At 40.4% G+C, this 22,629-nt stretch overlaps 1 pseudogene; it reads left to right on the top strand.

Moving 5' to 3' along the window:
• The first annotated feature begins 20,577 nt into the window (after positions 1 to 20,577).
• On the top strand, positions 20,578 to 21,381 carry LOC101662119 (annotated as a pseudogene).
• Positions 21,382 to 22,629: the final 1,248 nt, after the last annotated feature.

The raw sequence follows: 22,629 nt of genomic DNA, 5'->3' as shown, positions 1-22,629 counted from the left end.
CAAATGCGCTTTACACAATTGATGTGTGTATGGATTGGGATAACAGTTGTATGAGCCCCTAATAAAATGTTAAAAAAAAAATGTCCTGATAGTCCTGAATTAACTCTGTCAAGTTCATGGCCCACCTACCTATGCAACACACACACACACACACACAGACACACACACACACACACACACACTTAATTAGTGGTGATTCAGTTGTAGAATTCTTGCCTTCCATGAGGAAGACTCAAGTTCGAATCCTAGCCAACACTCCACGAGCATGGCCAGCGCTTGTCAGCGGAGGCTTTTTGTTGCTCTGACCCTATTCTGAAAAGTCTGTGGAGTAAAGCGCTAGGCCGACATGCATGGGGCTGGTAGCAACTGGTGGTTACTGGGAGTGAGGTAATAACACATGGTGGCTTTGATTTGCATTCTGGTGTTGCCTAATGACATTGAACAGCTCTACATTTGTTTATTGTGCATCTTCTTTGGAGAAATGTCTGTTGAAATACGTTGCCCGTTATTAAGTTGGGTTATTTGCCACTCTACTGTTGAGCTTAAAGAATTCTTTATATAAAAAAAAAAAAAGAATTCTTTATATAATCTAGATGCTAGAATCTTACCAGATGTGAGGGGACTTCAAAAAGCTCAGGGAAAAATGGAATGAAAAGATAATGGAATTTTTTCACTCTTTTCAAAGCCCCTTTATATATGATTTCCAAATATTATTTTCTCTCATTTGGGGATTGCATTTTTTAAAAATCATTTTATTGGGGACTCATATAGCTCTTATCACAATCCATCAATCCATCCATCCATTCATTGTGTCAATCACATTTATACATTTGTTGATATCATCATTTTTAAAACATTTTCTAAAACGTTCTTCATGATACAGGAGAAGAAGGGTTGGGGGAACGTAAGGGGGGTGGGGAGACAAACCCAGGGACGAAAGGGAACAACAAGTAAACTAAAATCAATGGAGAGAATGGCCTAGGATACCTTGTGGGGCTTAATCAGGGGCAATGTAGCAGCAATGAATTACTAAACCCAAATGAAGGCCGAACACGATGGTGGGACAAGAGGAAAGTAAAAGGAAATAGAGCAAAGAACCAGGTGGAAAAGGACATTTATAGAGGTCCCAATATAGGCATGTACATATGTAAATATATTTATATATAAAGAGAGGGGAATAGAACTATGTACTCATATCTATATGTTTAAGAATTAAGATTGCAGGTGGATAATGGGCCTCGACTCAAGCGCTCCCTCAACAAAGGAACACTTTGTTCTAATAATCTGGTATTCTGTAATGCTCACCTGTCCAACACAATCACTGAAGACAAATGGGTGCATAAGAAAAAGTGGTGAAAAAAGCAGATGGTGCCTGGCTATCAAAAGATGTAGCATCTGGGGTCCTAAAGGCTGGAAGATAAACAAGCAGCCATCTACTGAGAAGTAACAAAGCCCACATGGAAGAACCACACCAGCCTGTGTGATCATGAGGTGTCGATGGGATCAGGTATCAGGCATCTAAGACCCAGAACAAAATCATACCCAATGTGAATGGGGCGGGGGGCATTGAGTGGAGCCCCAATGCCCATCTGTAGACTATTGGACATCCTCTTACAGAGGGGTTACAGGGAGGAGATGCGCCAGTCAGGGTGCAGTATAGCACCGATGAAACACACAACTTTCCTCTAGTTCTTTGGTGTTTCCTTCCTCCCACTCTATCATGACCTCAATTCTACCTTACAAATCGGATTAGACCAGAGCATGCACACTGCTATAGATAAGAGCTCACAACACAGGGAATCCAGAATAGATAACCCCCCAGGACCAACAATGAGAGTAGAGATACCAGGAGGATTATGGGAGGGTGGGGGGAGGATGGGGGAATGGATCACAAGGATCAACCTATAACCCCCTCCCAGGGGGATGAACAATGTAAAAGTGGGTGAGGGGTGACGGAAGATGATGTAAGATATGAAAACAATAATATTTAACTTATCAAGGGTTTGTGAGGGAGGGTGGGTAGGGGAGGGAGGGGGAAGAAATAGGGAGCAGCTATCAGGGGCTCAAGTGGGAAGAGAATGCTTTGAAAATGATGATGGCAGCATATGTGCAAATGTGCTTGACACACTAGATGAATGTAGATTGTGATAAGAGATGTAAGAGTCCTCAATAAAAGTATTTAATAAAAAATAATTAAAAATTTTTTTAAATGAAAACCTATTTCTCTCTCCCCCTCCATATTCCCCCTCCATATTCATATTTAATGTTATATCTAAGAGACTGTTTTCTAATCCAAGGTCTTGAAAACATGCTCCTGTTTTCTAAGCTCTTACATTTAGGTTTCTGATCCATTTTTAGCTATTTTTACTATATGGTATTTGGTAAGGGCAAGAAGCCCTGTTGACATAGTGAGTTATGTATTTTGTTGCTAACCATAAAGTCTGTGGTTCAAATCTACCAGTTGCCCCGCAACAGAAAGGCGAGGCTATGTGATCTCTTGAAGATTATACTCTCAGCAGCCCAAAGGAACAGTTATACTTTCCCGTAAAGGTTCACTCTGAGTTGGAATGTGGTTGCTGGCAGTCGATTGCTGGGTTTGTGGCAAGGGACTATTCTTACTCTTTAGTTTGTAGCTATCTAGTTGTTCTAGCATCATTTGTTGAAGAGACTTTTTCCTCCCCATTGATCTTTGCATGCTTGTTGGCTGGTTATAGATTTATTAACTCCTTTATAGACTCTCAATTCTATCTTAGGCCAGTAACAAACACTTTTGAATCCCCAAATGCCCCACAACCCATTGCTGTTGAGCCAGAAGAAACAAAACAATCCTGAAAACAAAGAACAAAATTGGAGCATTATCACTTCCCAATATCAAAGCTATGGCTGCTGTCTGGTTATAGTTACTACAGCCTTAGAGTACGTTTTGATACACCCACACATACAAGTTGTGACATGAATATATGCTTTATGCCTATAGTTACAGCATCTTTATAGTAAATTTTGAAGCTGGAAATTGTTAGTTCTCCAGTTTTGTTCTTTGTTTTCAAGGCTGCTTTGCTTATTTTGCTCCCTTGTGTTTTCATATGTTTCAATTTGTCAACTTCTACTAAAAAAAAATCCAGTTGAGATTTTGAGGGGGATGGTATTAAATCTATAAATCAGTTGGTGAGTTTTATCATTTCAGTAAATAACTCTCCAGCCCAGGAGCATGTGACATCTGTCCACTTATTTAGATCTAGATTTCATGCAATGATGGGTTTACAGAGGAGTGGGACTGGGCTGGGATGCCTTTGTGTTATATAATTACTTCTTGGTTAGAATCTCTTTTTAGACATAGATAAGTGTCACTGGGTTTGTTCCTCTAGACCACCAGGCACAACACAATGGATGCTGACGCTTCCTTAAACATTGGGTGTAATTCATGGGGGTTTGGGCTATTTTTTGTGGGAATGTTTTGCTTACTAGCTTGGTTTACGTTCTTGTCGGTCTGTTGAGACTCTAGTCATTTGTGAGTTATTTTCAATTCTGTGCATCTTCCTAAGACAATTTCCATTTCATATAGCTAATCTAATTTTTGTACATAAAATTATTCTTCATATTCTGTTGTCTTTTTATTTCTAGAAGCTTGGCAATAATACTTTTATTTTAGTAACCGGAGTTCTCTTTCCTCTCTCTGGATCTGCCTAGGTAATATTTACAAATTTTGATTTTTACAAAAGAATGAACATTTACAAAAACTCATGAGCAGTCATCGACATAAGGTACAATCACTGATCTTTCCCCATCTGGAGGAAAGATAAGCAATAAAAATGGAAAGATAAACAGAAACCAATGGTCCAATGGCCTCAGGACCTACACAAACATCAGCCTTTACAACCCTGATGCCAGAAGAACTAGTTGGTGCCCTGCTTCCAATACCAATGCATTTGAAAAGCATCCTATTAGCAGGTCCTGGACAGAAGGAGAAAGAACTGTGGAACAGAAACCCAAATCAAGATCAGGCTTACTGATGGTACCCCCCGAAACTTGGTCACCCTCCAGGTGTAGAACAGAATTCGTAGTATTAACATAAATACTCTGTCAGAATAATGAACCCTGTCAATTAAAAAAGGGCAGCATTGACACAGTGCAAGGTTCCGAGTCTGTGGAGTGAAGGAGGAAGAAAGAGGAAGTGGGATTAGCAACGGTTCATCGAGCAGGTTTTAATGGGTGAATTGAAGCAGATGTGTGTGGATTGCGGACTTTGAAAGGCAAGATTTGCTTTGTAATCCTTTATCTCATGCTCCCTAAAAATGTTTTAAAAAATCAACACATTTCCATTGAATTTTCTCTATCATTTTTCATTCTTGATTTCATTTGAATCTGCTCCCATCTTTACCATTTCCTGCCTTCTGCTTATGTTGGCTTAGATTGCTTTTCTTTTTATAGCTTCCTCAGGGAGGAAATTAAGTTATTGGTTGAGATGTGTCTGCTTTTAAAGATAGGGTCCTTCAAATCCTGGCCTATAGCTGGGCAGGGAGGGAAGGCTCTCAGCAGACATGCAAGAAGTACATACCTGCTCTATATGTAGTTTAGCGATTGTTTGGCCACAGGGTCTACTGAAGGGAATCCAGGACATGGCAATATTTTGTGCTAGAATAAGCCTCAGTGACAATCTACTTCTCGCCCATGCCAATAGGAACCTGAAGTCCAGACAGGTAAAATAATCTCCCCAGTGGTCACATATCAAAGACCGAGTTAGTATTAGTATCTGGGAACATCATTCAAGCTTTACCAAATTTCCTTAAGTAGAAATGACTGAACTATGTCTCTTGATAGCCACAATGTCCTACAGACAAAGAAACTTCTCGGCATCAGTACGCACAGCCAAGCTTTCAAAATGAACCCATATGAATCTTCTGCCAATATTCTAAGGAAGGACTGAGTCAGAGTCTACTCAGCCAAAAATGCTCTATCTTTCCCCAATACCCTGCAAGAAGACTGTTCCACGTTGATGATGGATCTTCCCAGAGGCGTCACGTGAAGGATTTCAGTGGATGTGTTAGGCATGAAGGCTTGTGTCTAGGGAGATTGGGGTCTTCTTCCATGTGCTTTCTATTCACTTTCTACTTTCTACTCGCTTTCTGCACTTTCTACTCACAACATAGCACCCGGTCTCCTCAGAGCCACTCCTCAGAGTTAGAAACCACTTTCCCCACATGACAGTGCATATTCCTAAAGAAAGGGCACTGCATTGTGTTTCACCCTCCTGCAGACAGAGGGGAGGACTTTGGGGCCTAGGAGGGAGAGACCCACCATGGCGCGGAACCGGGTTGAGGTGCAGCATGAGGAAATGCAGCTCTGCATAGCTCATCTTGCCTCGAAAGCAGCTTTGTTGGTGATTGCCTTAAGATTCGACATCTCTGGCTTGCTCTGCATGGCAAGGGCACATAATGGCTGTTCAGAAGGAAACATCTTTGCTCCGGGGATAGGTGTGGGCAGCTGGGTCACAGGAGAGTCCTGAAGGTGGTGACGTTGAATTCTCCTCAATCATAATTTTGTCTGGTTGCAGCCTCCCCTTCCCAGACTTGTCCAAAGGCAACTCTGGCACAAGACAACTCCCGCTGACGAGGAGGGGAACTGCACTGAGTGTTTCAATGGAAGCTTACTTGCTTTTCATAACACATGGAAGAGAGCTTCTCCAGCGCCGGTTCTCATATGCTCCCAAAGCCTGTTGATAGTAGGATGCGTTGTCAGGAAATACAATTGCTTAAGTTTTTATTCTTGCAAGGTTGGATATATAGGCACTCCCCGTCCCCAGGGGGATGAATAACAGAAAGTTGGGTGAAGGGAGACAACAGACAGTGTAAGACAAGAAAGAACAATAATAATATATAACCAATCAAGGTTTCACGAGGGCGGGAGGGCCGGGGAGGGAGGGAAAAAAGAGGGGCAGATGCAAAGGGCTCAAGGAGAAAGAACTTGTTTTGGAAATGTTGATGTCAACATAAGTACAAGTGTGCTTAATACCATTGAATGATGGATTGCTGTAAGATTTGCAAGAGGCCCCCAATAAAATGATTTTTAAAAGATTTATTCTTCTTTTATTGAAATAGCCATTAAGAAGACATTGCAGTAACTGCCAAGATTTTAGGAGGGAGCAATTTATCGTGTGTATCTCCCATGAGTACTTCAGATGGTGGAGGAGTGGTATTTTACAATTTGATTAGAAGGCGAAGGACAGTGGAGAGATAGTGGGAGCCCCAAAGATGACTCTCTGTGGTCTGATGAAAGTGGAGGTCCCTTGCATAAGACTCTGTGGAAAGAGATGGAAATTTCCCATTTTACTGAATTTTTCCCCCTTAAATCTAGAAAAGAGTATTTATATCCAATATATTTCTACCCCAAGGTGCCTTTAATTTCTAGCTAATTTGAGTCCAATTACAGACCAAATCTGTTTAATAACAAGAGAACCCCAATTAAACTTTAACCATTCCAATTAAGTCACTATGCTAATTAAGTTTCTGATCTAAAGTCTCTCTCCCAGCAGATTACCTGTGGTCAGATCACCTTGTGAACTATGTCAATGCACACAATGTGTATATGGGAAACCAGTGATGCCTACAGAGTAAAGGGATTAATGACCATTCCCGACTCTGTAGCCTCTGGAAACCCCAACGGAGATGCTTGACTTTGGGCACGCCTCTAGGCAAGGACGACATGTCTCCTGGGGTCCATATCTATGGACCACAAGGCTAATACACCATGGCTGCCTCTAAGTATGTTGCTTCAAAGGTTTTCCTTATACCATCAAAATCCCTCACCTAAGTCAAGGGCCCTCCTTTAAAACTTATTTTTACAACCTTTATTCACATAAAATTCTAGGGGTAATTTGTCCTGTTGTCCCCCAACAACTATGTATTTACCCTCTTCCCAGCTTATCTGGTCCTGACTATTGTACTGTTGTATCTGAACGACACAAACATCAGCCTGTACAACCCTGATACTAGAAGAACTAGAATTACTCACTCTTCCGAACAGGATCATATTTGCAGGAGATTATTCTGGGTAATTTGAGTGGGTCCGATGTAATTACAATCATTCCTATAAGAACACAGGAGAAGTTCTAGTCAGAGGAGAAGGCCCTGTGACAGAAATAGTGGCTTAAGTGATGTACTTTGAATAGGGAGAAGTTACCTGCAAAGGGGTAAGGAACCAGTTCAGAATCTCTAGAAGGAACACAGCCCTGCTGATGTTCAAATCTGTTAATGAACACATTTCTGTAGTTTGAAACCATTGAGTTTGTGGTAAGTTTCAACAGGAAACTAATGTAAGCTTAATGAATGTTTGTTGAATAGAAATCAGCAGAGGCAGAGGAACGATGGGAAGATTTGAGTTGCTCGATGCAACGATATGCCTGAGAGTCCAGTCTTGAATGAGGTAAGGGTAGAGATACTTGGTGGAGAATGAAAATAGTCATAAAAAGTGTACTTGATTTACACTGGAATCTTTACATGAATTGGCAGGACTTTCCCCACCTGCTTCCCACTGAAGAATCTCCTAGTTCTTTATAAGGACAACTTCTTGTCATTTTTAGGGACAAAAATTCAGGATAAAAATATTTTTGCTCAATGTATGCTACTTTAATGTGGCTGACATGTCCTCTCATAATTTTAATTAGAAGTGAAATTGAACAAAATATTTCACTGGGGCATAAGATAGTGATTTTAAAAGGAGTTTTCAGCTCTAGTACCCCAAACAGGAAACGGTAATTCAAAGACTATTAGCATAGTCCTCCCACAACCTTTTGTGAACAGAGAAAAATTAAATTAATCAAAATGGTAATCACGCCACAAATCAATTACTACTTAAGGTTACTCCTACTAAACTTGACTATAAGATTTTTCATGCCCCTCGACCACAAATTTTACTAAGACCTTTGCAAAGTTAAGCTATCCCTTTTGTAAAATACACACACACACACACACACACACACACACACACACACACACACACACGCAATACACACATCTCACCATGGGCTATTAACGGAAAGGCAATCATCTCCCTCATTTTCTCAGATAGCACATATCCTTCACACAGAGTTAGAGCATAATTTGAATGAAATCAAATGAGATTTTCCTCATCTTCAAATGAGTTGGAGTGGAAGATAATAACTCTTTCTTTTCCACCCCCATCCGACAAGATCAGCTCTAAATTCCAAGAAAAGGTCTCTTCAGTGTTTCAGATTTAAAGACATTTTATTTAAGGCACTTTGTAAATTTGAACTACTTCTGATTCTTTCAACGGTTTAGAAAGGCATACCAAGATGTTAAATTCTGAGTACAGTTTTCGGAAGGCTATGGATGACTGTCTTTGCCCCAAATCCATTTGCAGAGTCCCCTGTATTGATTAAGCCTCCACTGAATTCCTCTGATCATTAGCCAAAGATGTCTTCAGGCAGAATGCATAGGAATGTAGATTACCTTCACTCCTCTGCAGCCAGTCTACCAGGAAGTCTCTCTTACTGGCTTGTCTGGGTGTTTCCTTGATGGCGAGCACCATCCTGGGTCATACAGACTTGAGTCATGCCCTATCAATCATGCGCTGACTGCCTTGCTCAGAAGGTCCTGGACCAATCTTTTAGGTTCTTCTAGCTAACATAATATACGTGTCACCAACATGACCCTGCGCTTGCTTCTGTAGTCCCACCTATAACTGTAATGTATAGATCTGACACGAAACATAACAGTTCCCTTTGTCTCCATGCCTTATTTAACTAGTGTCCTGATGGAATCTTGGGAAGCCGTTAGGACCTCATGCTAATGGCTTCCCTCATCCAGATGGTGTGCCTGGGCCTTTGTGTTGGCTTTGTCTCTTTTTTTGCTTTGTTTTGTTTTCCCAATTTAGTGTCATATAATGCACATATCATATAATTCAATCATTCAGTCACACCAAGAAGAGTTTTATAATCATCACCACAATCAGTTTTATTATATTTCCTTCATTCATTCACTCATGATTAGTTCCCTATTTCCCCCTAACCTCTAGGCACGATTCTGCTGTGTGAATGAATATTATTGGAAGATTTGCCCTATCACCAACCCCCATTGTTTGTGTAAATAGTGTCCAGTCACTTAAGAGTATAATCTGTACATGTGAACAATTCAACAATTCATGTATTGTCATTCATACGTGGACTATACTCATATAGCTTTAATTTCTCATCAGTGCTTTAAATTCTATACCACTGGGTAAGTTAAGATGCTGTCACTGTGTAGTGGTTGTGCATTGGGCTGCTAAGCACAAGGTTAGCACTTTGAAACTACCGACCAGCTCTGCAGGGGAAGGATGAGGGTTTCCCTTGTTTCCTTTAAGACTTAATAAGGTTGTCCTTAAATTATATTTGAGATTGGGGTATCGTTTATACTCTAAAACAGATCTCTTAATCTAACAGGAATCAAGCCCCATGGTTCAGCAAAGACCCCTAGCCAAAGAGAGAAAGAATAGATATTGGTTGGTCACCTCCATATGGGAATGTCTTTCTGAGACTCTAAAGCACTAAAATGTCAAACAACAAAACAGAGAGGAAGCAGAGACATCAGAGGAGGGCGTGGGATGAAATACAAGTGTGGATAAATCATTTGAACAGTTGAATGAAGTGGTTTGAACTGTTAAATGTAGAGTTTATGGTCGGAAATGTACCTCTCTCTACTTAATCCACAATAAAAATCATCAAACCACTCCCTATTTTAATAAAATATTTCTGGAGGAAAAGATTGGGCGAATGATTTCTTTGGTACAGATTCCAAGTAAACTATTCTTTACACTTAGAGATTATTTCAAATTAGACTAGAATAGTGTTTTACTAATTATTGTGGTTTATTTGTCATAGTAATGAGAAAAATCACAAGAGGAGACCTGGTGCTGTAGTGGTTATGAGTTGGGCTGCAATCTACAAGGCCAGCAGTTCGAAACTGTCAGTGCTCCTAGGGCAGACAGATGTTTTCTGTTTGCTTGTTTGTTTGTTTGTTTGTGTTACTATAGTAACAGTTACAGTCTGTGTTAGTCTGGGTTGACTAGAGAAACAAATTCAGAGACAAACATATGTGTGTAATAGAGAACTTTGTATCAAACAGTAATTGTATATTGAGAAAACATGCCGGTCCAGCCCAGATCAAGTCCTTAAGTCCTATATTAGCTCATATGTCTGATACCAGTCTCTAAGTTCCTTTTCAGACTCACACAGCCATGTAATAATGCCGAATACAGGAAGTGGGTGAAAATTCCTGTGGATCCAGTGGTGGTGGAAGCAGCTCCATGTTGGCAGGGGTCTCCTTGTGGCTCCTACAGCTGCAGGGCTCTGGCTCTATCAGCATAGCTCCATGTGGCTTGTCAACAGGAATGTGAAGCAGAGAGTGTGTCCCACCACCAGGAAGGAAGACAGGAGTTCCCAGAATCCTCAGGAGAAGGTCATGCCAACATGGAGGCCTCATTGGTTATGGCCTGAGTGACAGGCTAGACTCCATCCCTTTATCAGTTGACAGGAGATTATGCAGCAGTCACAGAAACTCACAGAGGGCAGTTCTACTCTTTCCTATAGGGCCACTATGCGTCGACATCACCTTAATGGAAGTGAGAAGAAAAATCACATGCTTTGTGGAAGAGTAAACAAAAACATTCTACTACATTCAGTTGTAGAAATAATTTCCCCCACTTTCTACGTTAGTGCATGTGTGCATTTCACTATCTTCCATATTATCTGTAGAGGTGCAACCAATTGTTTGATATTGATGACTATTTGACTACTTCTCTGTGGCTGAAAATTTCAACTACTGTATTCTTAACCAAGTCATGTTAGATTGTATGCCACATCACATAAATTTTGCTCACATTCTTGCCATTAATCCACAACTACTGGTTTATTTTCACTGGGGAGGTTACACACAGTTTATGTGTACTAATAAATTATAGCTGATCTGTTTGTTGCCGGGTATTTCTTTAGAGTGATGATTTGTCTAACAATAAAGAATGATATCACAGATGCCTCTTGAGCAAATGGAAATGACCCTTAGGGTCACAGCTCCATTGGTTTAGCTCTGAGGACAGAAGGAGATCAATACTCTTAGAACAACCTCTGTGTCAGTCTGGGTACTATAGAGAAACAAATCCACAGAAACTCGTGTATAAGAGAGAGTTTTATATAAAGGTTAAGTGCACATGAAGAAAACATCCCAACCCAATGCTGCCCAAGCCCACAAGTCCAACATTAACCCATATGTCCGATACCAATCTACAAAGTGCTCCTCCATCTCACAAAACACACACTATGACTGACTGCAGGAGGAAAGCCAAATCAGTGAATGTGTAAGCATCTCAGCACTGGCAGGGGGCTCCACACAGCTGCTCCAGCACCCAGGGCTGCATGGGGTAGGTTCATGTGGCTTCTCCTTGGGGATGTCTTGCAGGAAGTGAGCCTTGCCAGCTGAAGCTGGGAACTGGTTAAGGCAGCTGCACTCTGGTCCGACCATCACAAAGAAAGAGACTTGAGCACTAGAAAGGCAAGGCTCACCGAACCATTTATCTCTCTGCCCTCCAATTAACCCCACATGTGTTTATCGGCTAGGTTGGCACAATAAACTTTAACTAACTCAACCTATTTTACTAGAATTTCTTGAATTGCTTCTTTTACACAAAAACATAATATATGGCAAACTCATAAAACTCTAACTAGGCCCAGGTGTGTGGGGGTGGCGGAGGACCATATCAATATCTATTTTCTTCTTTTGAATATTTTGACAAGGAACCTCTGATCCCAGTGTTTTAATACAAGCATAGGGTGGCAGTCATTTGGGCAGCAGTACCAAATCTGAACTTCAAAAGAGAAAAGCCACATTTGGCAGACAAGTCATTCTAAATGGTGACTATTCCACAACACATTGTCTATTAGTAAATTCTGTGTAAGGTGTGAAGTTCAGAGCAGGTTGTTGTTTGGACATTGTGGCCTTTACTTTTCTGAGTTTTTATGTTGGTCATATATTTTCTGAGTCTTATTATAAAATAGATTGCTAACTTCCCAGGCCAATAAGTGTTCATGTAAAACTTGTTGATTGAATGAATATCCTAATGAAGGCCATTCAAAATAAGTTCAAATTTGTTTCTATCCTCATAACACCAAATATTTATTGAGCACACATTTTATTCTTGGTGGTAGTCTGGGTATTGAAAACATAATAAAAACCTAATCACCTGCCTAATCGAGTCCATTTTCTCTTAAGTTACAGAGTAGAACTCAGCTTCCTAAGATTTTCTTTGCTATAATTTTTAAGGATGCAGCTCACCAGGCCTCTTTTCCTCAGCATCACTGGGAGGGTTTGAACTGCCAACCTTTTGATTAGCAACTGAAGCAAATCATTTGCACCACTCGAAGATCAACAGGGTAGTAAACACATTTTGCCTCTGCTCTCATAGTGAAAACATAAAAGTAGTGTTTCTGATCTTACTGTAAATACTACTCTTATGACTACTCCCAGGACTGTGAGCTGTCAAGGTCAGACCAGAACTGTACTCCATCGGGTGTTGGAGGGTGTGATCTTTCAGCCGCCAATCAGAGAAGTGAGTTTCCAGCCCTGTCTTCTAAGGCACCTCCAGGAATTCACACTGCCAACATTTCAGCTTGTGGCTGAGCACTTCACTCATTGGTGCCTCTCAAGCATTCCCATTATTTTAAAAGATGGCCGACGTTGAAAAGAGGTTTATATTATTTGTTTATCAATATCCTTTGAAACATTGGAATAGCTTCACAATGATGAAATGATTTCTTTCATTTCCAAACTATCTGGTGGTGATTTTGTAGATAGTGACATAGTGGTTATGAGTTGAGCTGCTAACCACAGGAACAGCAGTTCAAACCCACTGGGTTGCTCTGCAGGAGCGAGACCAGACTTTCTACTCTTGTAAAGAATTACAGTTTCAGCAACTCCCAGGGGCAGTTCTACCTATGGGGTGGCTATGAGCTGGGGTCAATTCAATGGCAGTGAGAGAGACTGAGATGCAATCACCCTCTATTGTACCTATTCGTTTGAGATTTTACTTTGAATTTGGTCCCATTGCACACCTGACATCAGCGTCAGGGCAAGCAAGATCCCCCCACCCCCATCACAAATAGAACAATCTGAAAGGAAATCAGGGATTAGAGTATTACAGATGTAATGTATTTAGCTTCTCAATTTAAGTGTTTGTTTTCATTTTTAAAAAGCGTTCTATACAGAATACAATATAGGAAGGTCAATTAGAAGCTACTAGAGAGTTAACATATGTTAGCCATTTCACACACTTCACGCCATTGAGACACACTAGAACGTCGTGGTTCTGGGGGGTGGCTCTTTAGACAGTTCAACTGGACTTGAAATCCAATTCTTTTGCCATGGTATCCAGCATTTCTGTCTTACCACAACCTGGCTTAGTTCTTTTGCAGTTGATAAACAGGAAATTGATGTTAGCCCACTGCAGACATCACGCTGATGCTAGTGAATAGGTTATTCTTCCAGTGTGATGAATGTTCTGACAATCAAGAGGTAGCTCTCACACAATTTCAAAAAAAATTACCAACTCATATTAAGACTTTTGATCTTAGCAATATATGGAGACCTCAAGAAAAAGTTGAAAATATGCAGAAGGATATTATGAAAACAGTGGCTGGAATAGTGGCTTTGAGAACAGCGATATATTCAATTATGTCAGTTGTTCTGAAACCTTGGTGTGCACCAGCATCACTTAAAATCTTACTAAACACAAATTGCAGGCTCACTACTTCTCAGCCCCCACCACTTCCTGGGACTTCTGAACCAGTATGGCCTAAGAATTTCATTTGTAACAAGTCGCCGCACGATGTCCCCAAGGACTACATTGAGACAGTGCACCATGTCAAGCTAGCTGGGGGGAGGGGGGCGAGGGCCGGCGGGGTGGGGGGGTGCTAAAAAAGCAGATGTAAAGGTTACAGTGTGTCAACAAAAAATGAACAGATGAAAGAGATTCTGTGTTGATGAAACTGGTCTCTATCAGAAACAAAGGGTTTCAGGGACCTGTATGCTGATGAAGGAATCGGGGCCCCACCGTGTAAGGCTTCAGTGATGTTGGGACTGTGATAGCAGATACAAATGTCAGTGGAGATTTACCATGGAGGACTGTTAACTGTCAGAGCAGTAGTTTGAAAACACCGGCCCTTCCAAGGGAGGAAGATGAGGCTTTCTACTCCTTGTAAAATAGTTTAGAACCCCACAGGGACAGTTTTACTCTGTCCTGTAGGGTCACTATGAGCCAGAATTGACTCGATGCCTGTAGCTTCAGGAGGTGGGAGGGTTGATTGTTTTTTATTTTTTTTATTTCTCTGATTACAAATTTCCACAGGTTTTGAAGGGTCTGTTTTAGCTCTGCTTTTTCCATAAGTCTGTTAGTTTTTAGGACATCATTTTGCAGAATGCAAAATAGACATTGTAGGATATAAAGAAATTCTTGCCCATAAGAACCAGAAGAGCAGAAGATAGAGAATTGACAAGCATGGGGAGCGTGAAAGAAAGAAGTTTTGTGCACCCTGCAAAACTGTTTTCTTAAACTTCCTACCTGACTTTGTCAAAGTAGCCTGGTAGCTTAGTCTGACCATCCCTCACTTCTTGGGATTGAAAAATTGAAGGAGAGTAGGCTCGAGCATCTTGTTGATAAAAAAAAGCCTGCATCTCTGCAAATGAAGCAAGCCTGACTGCCTTGACTCTTATTCTGAACTTAGTCAATCTTTCCAAATACTTCCCTACTGGGCTTTCTATGTTAATTCTGGTTCTTCCGGTCAGTTGACAGTCTGTTCCCAGAGGGACACCTGTTTATTGCCTGTGAAAAGAAACTATTGGTGAGCACCTGGGAGGTGAAGCAGACTCTGCGGAGGGAGGCAGGGATGTGAAACGTCGATGAAAGTGAGGTAAGAGCTTGCAGAAGACACGGGAAGTACGCAAGATTACCCTTGTGCCCTATGCATTACCCTTACCAGGTGATGGAAGCAAAAACTCCACCCTCTAACATTAAAGTCAGGGGTAAACAAGATGTTGTCTTTCCTTCTATGTATCGCTTGAACACAGGTGTATTAGTCTAGGTACTTTAGAGAAGCAAATCCACAGCAACTCATGTATAAGAGAGTTTTATGTAAAGAAAGTGTGCATCATGAAAACATCCCAACCCAATGCTGCCCAAGCCCACAAGTCCAACATTAACCCATTAACCCATTAACCCAACACCAGTCCACAAAGTCCTCCATCTCACAAAACAGAGGCAATGATGCCAACTGCAGGAGGAGAGCTGAGTCAGTGAACGAACAAGCATCTCAGCACTAGCAGGGGTCCCCACACGGATGCTCCAGCACCCAGGGCTGCATCGGGATAGGTCCATGTGGCTTCTCCTTGGGGATGTCTTGTAGGAAGTCAATCTTGCAAGCTGAAGCAGGGAACCGCTAAAGCAGCTGCACCCTGGTGCAACCATCACAAAGCAAGAGACACGAGAACTAGAAAGGCGAGGCTCACCACCCACTTATTCCTCCGCCTTTCAATTAGCCCCACATGTGATTATCGGCCAGGTTGGCACAATTAACTAACTCAACAGGTTTTCTATCAGGCTGGCCCAATTTAAAGGAAAGTAATCCATGTGCTGTCATTATAGCTCCAGTCGTTCGCATTGCCACCTGCATGTAGCTAGATAGAGAGTCTATGATTGGACTGGAGGTGAGAGAATGCTAATGTCTTAATCCCGCATAAACCTCTAGTGGCTGATTTGGCTAAATCAGACAATGTGGAAATTGAGTGAACAATTTGCTGAAAAAGTGTTTCTCAAATGAGCTAACGTGGGTGAATTAGCAGCAGAAATCCCCTGGGGAACTGATGTCTGCCTTGTTATCAGAACAGAATGTATTAGTTAAATAACAAAATCAGGCGTTTTGATGTTGAAGTAAATCTTTCTTCTAACAATGGGCCTTATTAAAAAGACCACACTTCTGGAAGTACAGAGTGCTCTAAGTTCTTTAAAAGGTGCACATGAAGATCCCATGGTGGTGGCAGTCAACAGTTCATTAGCTGGTATGAAAGTGTTGTGCACTTCTCTGAATTGAGAATTTACCTTTAGAAACCCAAGCCTATGTGATAGTTACAAATGCAGTGAATGTTCTTTCTGCTATCGTCTTAATCAAACTTCCTTGACTATAGGCATTTTCCAAGTCACTAGAATGCAAAACTATTTACATGCATACTAAATCCATATGGCATGCAATTAGAATCTCTATTTCAAAAATTACAATGTAACTTGTTATTTGTGGATTTTTATTGGGAACATCAAATGCCATGATATATGGGGAGCAGTGGTTCTCAAATTTTCAACCCTCATTAGAATTACCTGGAGAGCTTATTGCTACATAAGTCGCTTGCCTCCGCTCCAAAGATTCTGATTCAGCAGCTCATAGTTGAGGCTCTAACATTTGCAGTTCTGATAACTCCCTGAGTGATGTGGAAGCTGTAAGTTCAGGGACCATCTTGTGAGAACCATGCCTACATAGAAGAGACTGGTGGTGAGAGCCAGTGCTACGAATCAGGGATCCCCGGGTCCCCTTAGAAATCGCCATCAGTTTGACCAGGGCCAAGCCACTCAGTTTCAATTGGAGTACACTTAGTGGTTTCTAAGACCTCTTTCAACTCCGTGCTTGAATATTCATACGAAATTACTGATAACTAGGTAATTCTGTTTAATAATGTCAGATACTGGCACTTTATCAAGCCTTCCTAAAACTCTTACTTGATAGTAAATATTTTCCAATAGAATGCTTGAAGCGAAAAGAAGACTAAGTTGTTATCATTAGTGATGATTTATTTCATAATCAGCAAACATTCAACTTCAGGATCATTAAAATGGATCCTGAGTGAGTTCTTGCTGTCTGGTGGACAATGGCACCATCACACAGATCTCCAAATGCTTACCTGGTTTGGGACCCTTTCAACTGACTTCATCAGAGCTGCTATGATTCAAGACCCTTGGGCCAAAAGATGTCAAAGTACTGCGAAGCTTAGTTGTTATTTCCCCCTATAGCATGTATGTTAAAAACCACCAAGCAATCAATTTAGAAAACTCTGATTTTTTCAAAGGAAAGAGAAGAAAGAAAAGCAGCCACATACAGATCTTGTGTGCCAGATAAGGACTGGGAAAGCAGTCTGCAACTGGGTAGAATCTATACATCATTTTTTACTGGGTTTTTATAGTAATTAATCAAAAATCCTATATTAACTTTCCCTCTGTTCGTCATATTCAGGTAGTAGAAAGTTGGTCAGTGATTAGATATTTCAACACCTTGAATCTTGTTTCATTCACATATTGCTGAGTATTGATGGGATCATAAGTCAGAAGCATTAAAGACAAAAAGTGTAAGCCATTCTTGGGTTTCTTACATGAAGCTAGGTAAAAGCATTGCTAAAAATCACAAAAGCTTTGATTAAGCAAAATATCAAAATGTGAAGCCACTATTTCTTGGATTATTTTCCACCTAGATCAACCCATATCTGAAGGCATTCATCTTTCTAACCCATGCTAGAAGGAACCTGAGTTTGTTGCTTTCCACCACATCAAAGGACAGTTTGGGCATCTTCAAGGGGCTCAAATCATGTTCCTTTCCAAAGTTCTTTGAGGTAGAGGATCAAAAGAAACTCTGAAGGGTACAGTGAAGGCTTTAGGGTGGCTTGGGCAAGGGTTCCCATAGGCCTGTCCCAGCTGCTGTCGAAGGATGAGCAGTCCTGGATACTGTAGAATAAAAACCTTCCTTTGCACACCTTTCCTCAAAATGAAATGTTCAGTTTTCTTAAAAGTTCCTAATAATTGCCATGTAATTGCCTTTTGAGAAAAATCTATCATGATTCCTCCCTGAGAATTCCCCAAATGCTATAACCTTTTGAGCTAATCTCTCTGCCTCCAATTCAATTGACCTAGCAGTTCTCCTTCGGACCCACTGTTTTGATAAGATCTTTTTCTCTGGATAGTATTGATAAAACCAAGACTTACTTCATCACCGATTACGATCTGATCCATAGAATTCTCTTAATTAGTGCCAACTTTACTTAAAGACTAATGGGAAGATCAGTTCTTTGAGCTAGCTAACCTTCACGCAATGCTTTGGGCATCCATCAAGCTGAAAGCTTGCTGAGGCTAAGTTTGCTTAAAATTTATGATGCTGAAATATGTGAGATCCTAACTTGAGTAGCCATTGTATAAATTGTGGTCATTTTATTCCACCAGTTTCTGGACTTCGGCTACAGTTTCATCATTCATCAAAGTTGATAGTGTTCCCTCTCTTGGCTCACCTTTGAAATGGTCTGACCATTAAAATATGGATCCATCTAGAGACTGCTGATTTTGTGGGGTAGCATTCCTTGTAAAGCTGCAATGTTTTGACAGGAAGTTTGCTTCAGTTTTGTTAAAACTTGGGTATTAGCCCTGACTTCAAAATATTCCCACTCCCCAGGAGACAAAATGTATCCTGTTTTGGGGTGTTATTTTTAAAGGTACCTTAGTGAGACAAAGAAAAAAAGCACATTGCTGAGAGAGTTTGTCTGCAGCCATGCATTGATTGTGGGGACATATTTAAACAAGTTTGTTTGAAATAAGTCTTACACGTATGAACTGGAGCCCTGCTAGAAATACATTTTTACTTACTATCGATCACAAACACCACTTAACATTATTAAAATGAACATATTTCTCCACTACATATTCTATCCTTGCAGCAGTCTGTAATCTCCATAGCTAGGGAATGAGTTTGGCTGGGAAATATAGACCTAGGTTTCCATATGTAGAATCCCCATCTGGGTATTCTTCTAGAAAGTTAGTTTAGAATATCATTTTGTCTTTTTTAATTTTCAGTTAACCATGAAAAAAGGGAGATGGGTGGCCCACGTTTCTTGATAGATGCTGATATTACATAAATATTTGAAAATAAGCATCACGCCATTTATATACTAACACATCCCCATTTCCCCCCCCATATGAATCATTTTCTAGAACAAACACTTTAACAAAATCATTTTATTAGGGGCTCATACGACTCTTATCACAATCCATACACACATCAATTGTGTAAAGCGCATTTGTACATTCATTGCCCTCATCATTCTCAAAACATTTTCTCTCCACTTAAATCCCCGGCATTAGGTCCTCATTTTTCACCTCCCTCCCCGCTCCCCCACACTTTTTAGGTTTAAAATCTGCTACAAAACCAAAATCTTTTGATCAAAGGGACAAAAAAAAAACAAACCATTAAGTTTGACGATAAGGAAATAATTTTCTTCGTCGTCGTTATGAGGGAAATTACAATGCGATGTGGAAGTTCTCTCTTGTTTCTGCAAAATTGTTTCATCTTATATTTGGAAAAGAATGATCTAAATATTACAAAATGTGGCATATTTATAAGAAGATGGCACGTGTAAAGTATAACAAATGAACATATTTGTGAAGACCATCAGACCGCAACCTGAATACACTTTTCCCTTTTCTTCATTCTAAAACAACAAATTATTAAAGCTAATAAGACGAATATAGATTTTCCATAAAATAGAAACAATTATCTCTCAGTTTTAAACAACACATTCTGTATAGATGATTGATTACTCATAACAATAATAACATGAAATTCTCTGACAACTACAGGCTAAATAGTACTGTCCAACCTCGCTTGGTTTAAAGCTGGAGTCTGAGCGCTCTGACGGCCCTGCCCAGCTAGCTCGGTCCCTGCCAGGGGCTCAGGATTCAGCAGAAGAAATCCGAATTCTCATTTGAGCTTTACTGATGTAGAATATAAGCATTCCTTGTATGAAACTCATCTTCCCTCATTAGAAAATAAATGTCTAGAAAATAATGATGGCAACTGATGTACAAATGTGCTTGAGATCCTGTTTCCCTGAAAGTAAGACATCCCCCGAAAACAAGACCTACTTACAGTTTTGCCTCTTGCTGAAATATAAGGCATCCCCCCGAAAATAAGACCTCCCCGAAAATAAGGGTTTGGATTGTTATGATGATGTTCCAGAAGATGATGGCATGGCTGGCATTGAATAAATGAGTAAATGTACCATAGATTGTTATACATGGAAATAATGGTAGTAACAAGAAATTCTTGATACTGTAGGATTCAGTTTGTCTGTTGTGCTGGTTTGTGCTGACAACTACTACGTACCGTATACATGTAATAAATTTCCTTTTTTTGTTGTTCAACACTAAATGTGTACCGCATTCTTCTTCATGGAAAAAGAAAACATCCCCTGCAGATAAGAACTAGCACATCTTTGGGAGCAAAAATTAATATAAGACACCGTCTTATTTTCGGGGACACAGGGTACTATTGATACAGGGACTGCTACAAGAACTGTAAGAGACAACAATAAAGTGTTTTAAAAAGACAGCATAAAAATAATACGGCCATGTTGAGGCCGCACCTTCTCCTGTGGACGCGTCTTCGGTTTGCGCTGCTGGCCGAGAAGCGTCTATCTTTGGTCCGGACCGAAAAGCAAGTAGCAGGTGAACAGGAGAATGGCATTGAAACACGTCCAGCGACAAGTGCTTGGAGGCTTATGGAAAGGCTCTGAACATGACAGCGTTGAACTGAACTTCACAAAGAAATCTGCTCTCTCTTCACCACCCGAAGCAGAAACTACAAAGTGCCCGGCACGGTATTGGCGGTCTGACTAAACTTGTACAGAACAAAAATTTCTATCACAATCCAGCAGCCTCAGAACACGGCCTTGTCGCCAGAGCTGCAGATAGCAGCCTCTGTGGCTGCATACTAAAGGAGAGGTTGAGAGCCCCGGGGGCTGGCTGTTACGTGGATGCCACTGGATTTCCATGGAAAACGAAGTACAGAATGGGCTCTTCCACAACTCATACATGCCAATTTCCCAGTGGATCCCCAAGCGATGGCCCTTTTTGGCCATACTATGAGAGGCCATGGAGCTCTGATTTGGGCTTTGAAGAATCCTGGAAAATACAAATCAGTTTCCGCATTTGCTCCAGTTTGCAACCCTATTCTCTGTCCTTGCAAAAAGAGCCTTTAGTGGATATTTGGGATCAGATCAAAGTAAATGGAAGGCTTATGATGACGCTAATCGTCTGGTGACGTTCTATCCAGGTTCTCAGCTGGACATCGTGATTGATCAAGGAAAAGATGACCAGTTCCGTTCAGATAGACAGTTGCTTCCTGATAACCTTACAGCTGCCTGCACAGAAAAGAAAACCCCTGTTGTTTTTAGATTGCAGGAGGGTTATGATCACAGCTACTTCATTGCAACCTTTATTACCAATCACATCAGACATCATGCAAAATACCTGAATGCATGAAAGACATCAGGTACTGGAATCTCTTTGGAGTTAGAAAGGTTATAATAAACTGAATTACCGATATAATAAACTGAATTACAGAGGAATAAAGATGATTTCAAAAAAGTGGACTTCATAATCCTCAAAGGACCAAAGCTCCTGAATAAATATATGGAACCTAAAAAATAATAAATAAATAATAATAATGCAAAAAAACCCTGAAAGCCTCATCTTCCCCTCATGAAAGGGAAAGATATATATGTATATTATATTATGTAATATATATTACATTATATATAATATGTCATATATAATATATATTACAAACCCAACAATAAATTATTATAATTACTATTTTACTCCATGGAGTCATTTTCTCAGGCTACTACAGTACACCTCCTTTGTACTATTTTTTGCAATGATATGTATTACACATATTGCCACCAGCTACACTGAGGGCAATTTATATCATTATACATCTAATGATATAAATTATGAGTACACATATTATTTTATATAATTGCCTTTTAAATATATTAAGGGAAGAAAGGGGATATACATGTACTCTGTCCTTCATAATTTTATAATTAATATTGTCACTGTAGGTTTTTTGTGTGTGCATGTGTATGTGTATTAAAATTACTTTTCAGAGTCATTTGCCTTTAGTCTGAAGAAGTTTGTTTAGTATTTCTTGTAATGTAGGTCAATTAGCAAAAACATTCTTAGCTTTAGTTTACCTGGAAAAGTCTCTATTTTGCTTCCATTTTTGAAAGATAGCTTTCTTGGATATTGGTTTCTGGGTTGTCCGGTTGCTTTTGAGCACTCTAACCATGTTATCCTACCACATTCTGACCTCCATAATTTCTGCTGGGAAATCAGCTGTTAATCTTGTTAGAATTCCGTTGAGGTCATGTCATTCTTCTCTTGCTGTTTTTCATGATTTTTTCCCCTTTGCTTTTGATTCAGCATTTTCACTATGTGGCGGGACCCCAGGTGGTGTAGGGGTTACACGTTGGACTGCTACATAACAGGCCAGCAGTTGGAAACCACCAGCTACTCTGAGGGCAAGCCCATAAGAGCACCTGTTCCAGTCTCAGAAGCTCAAAGGCACCGCTCTGCCCTGTCCCCCAGGGTCACTATGAGGCAGCATCTACTCGATGACAGTGAATTTGGTTCTTTTGGGTTGGTGAGCTTCCTGTATATGTAAACATATTGTGAACAAATGTACAATTGTTACAATGAATTATTTTTCTGATAAATCTAATATCT

Source organism: Echinops telfairi, unplaced genomic scaffold, assembly GCF_000313985.2.
Source record: "Echinops telfairi isolate 266 unplaced genomic scaffold, ASM31398v2 ScPeMD7_7400;HRSCAF=8409, whole genome shotgun sequence".
Classification (NCBI taxonomy): Eukaryota; Metazoa; Chordata; class Mammalia; order Afrosoricida; family Tenrecidae; genus Echinops; species Echinops telfairi.
This window is presented reverse-complemented; position numbering and strand designations above follow the sequence as displayed.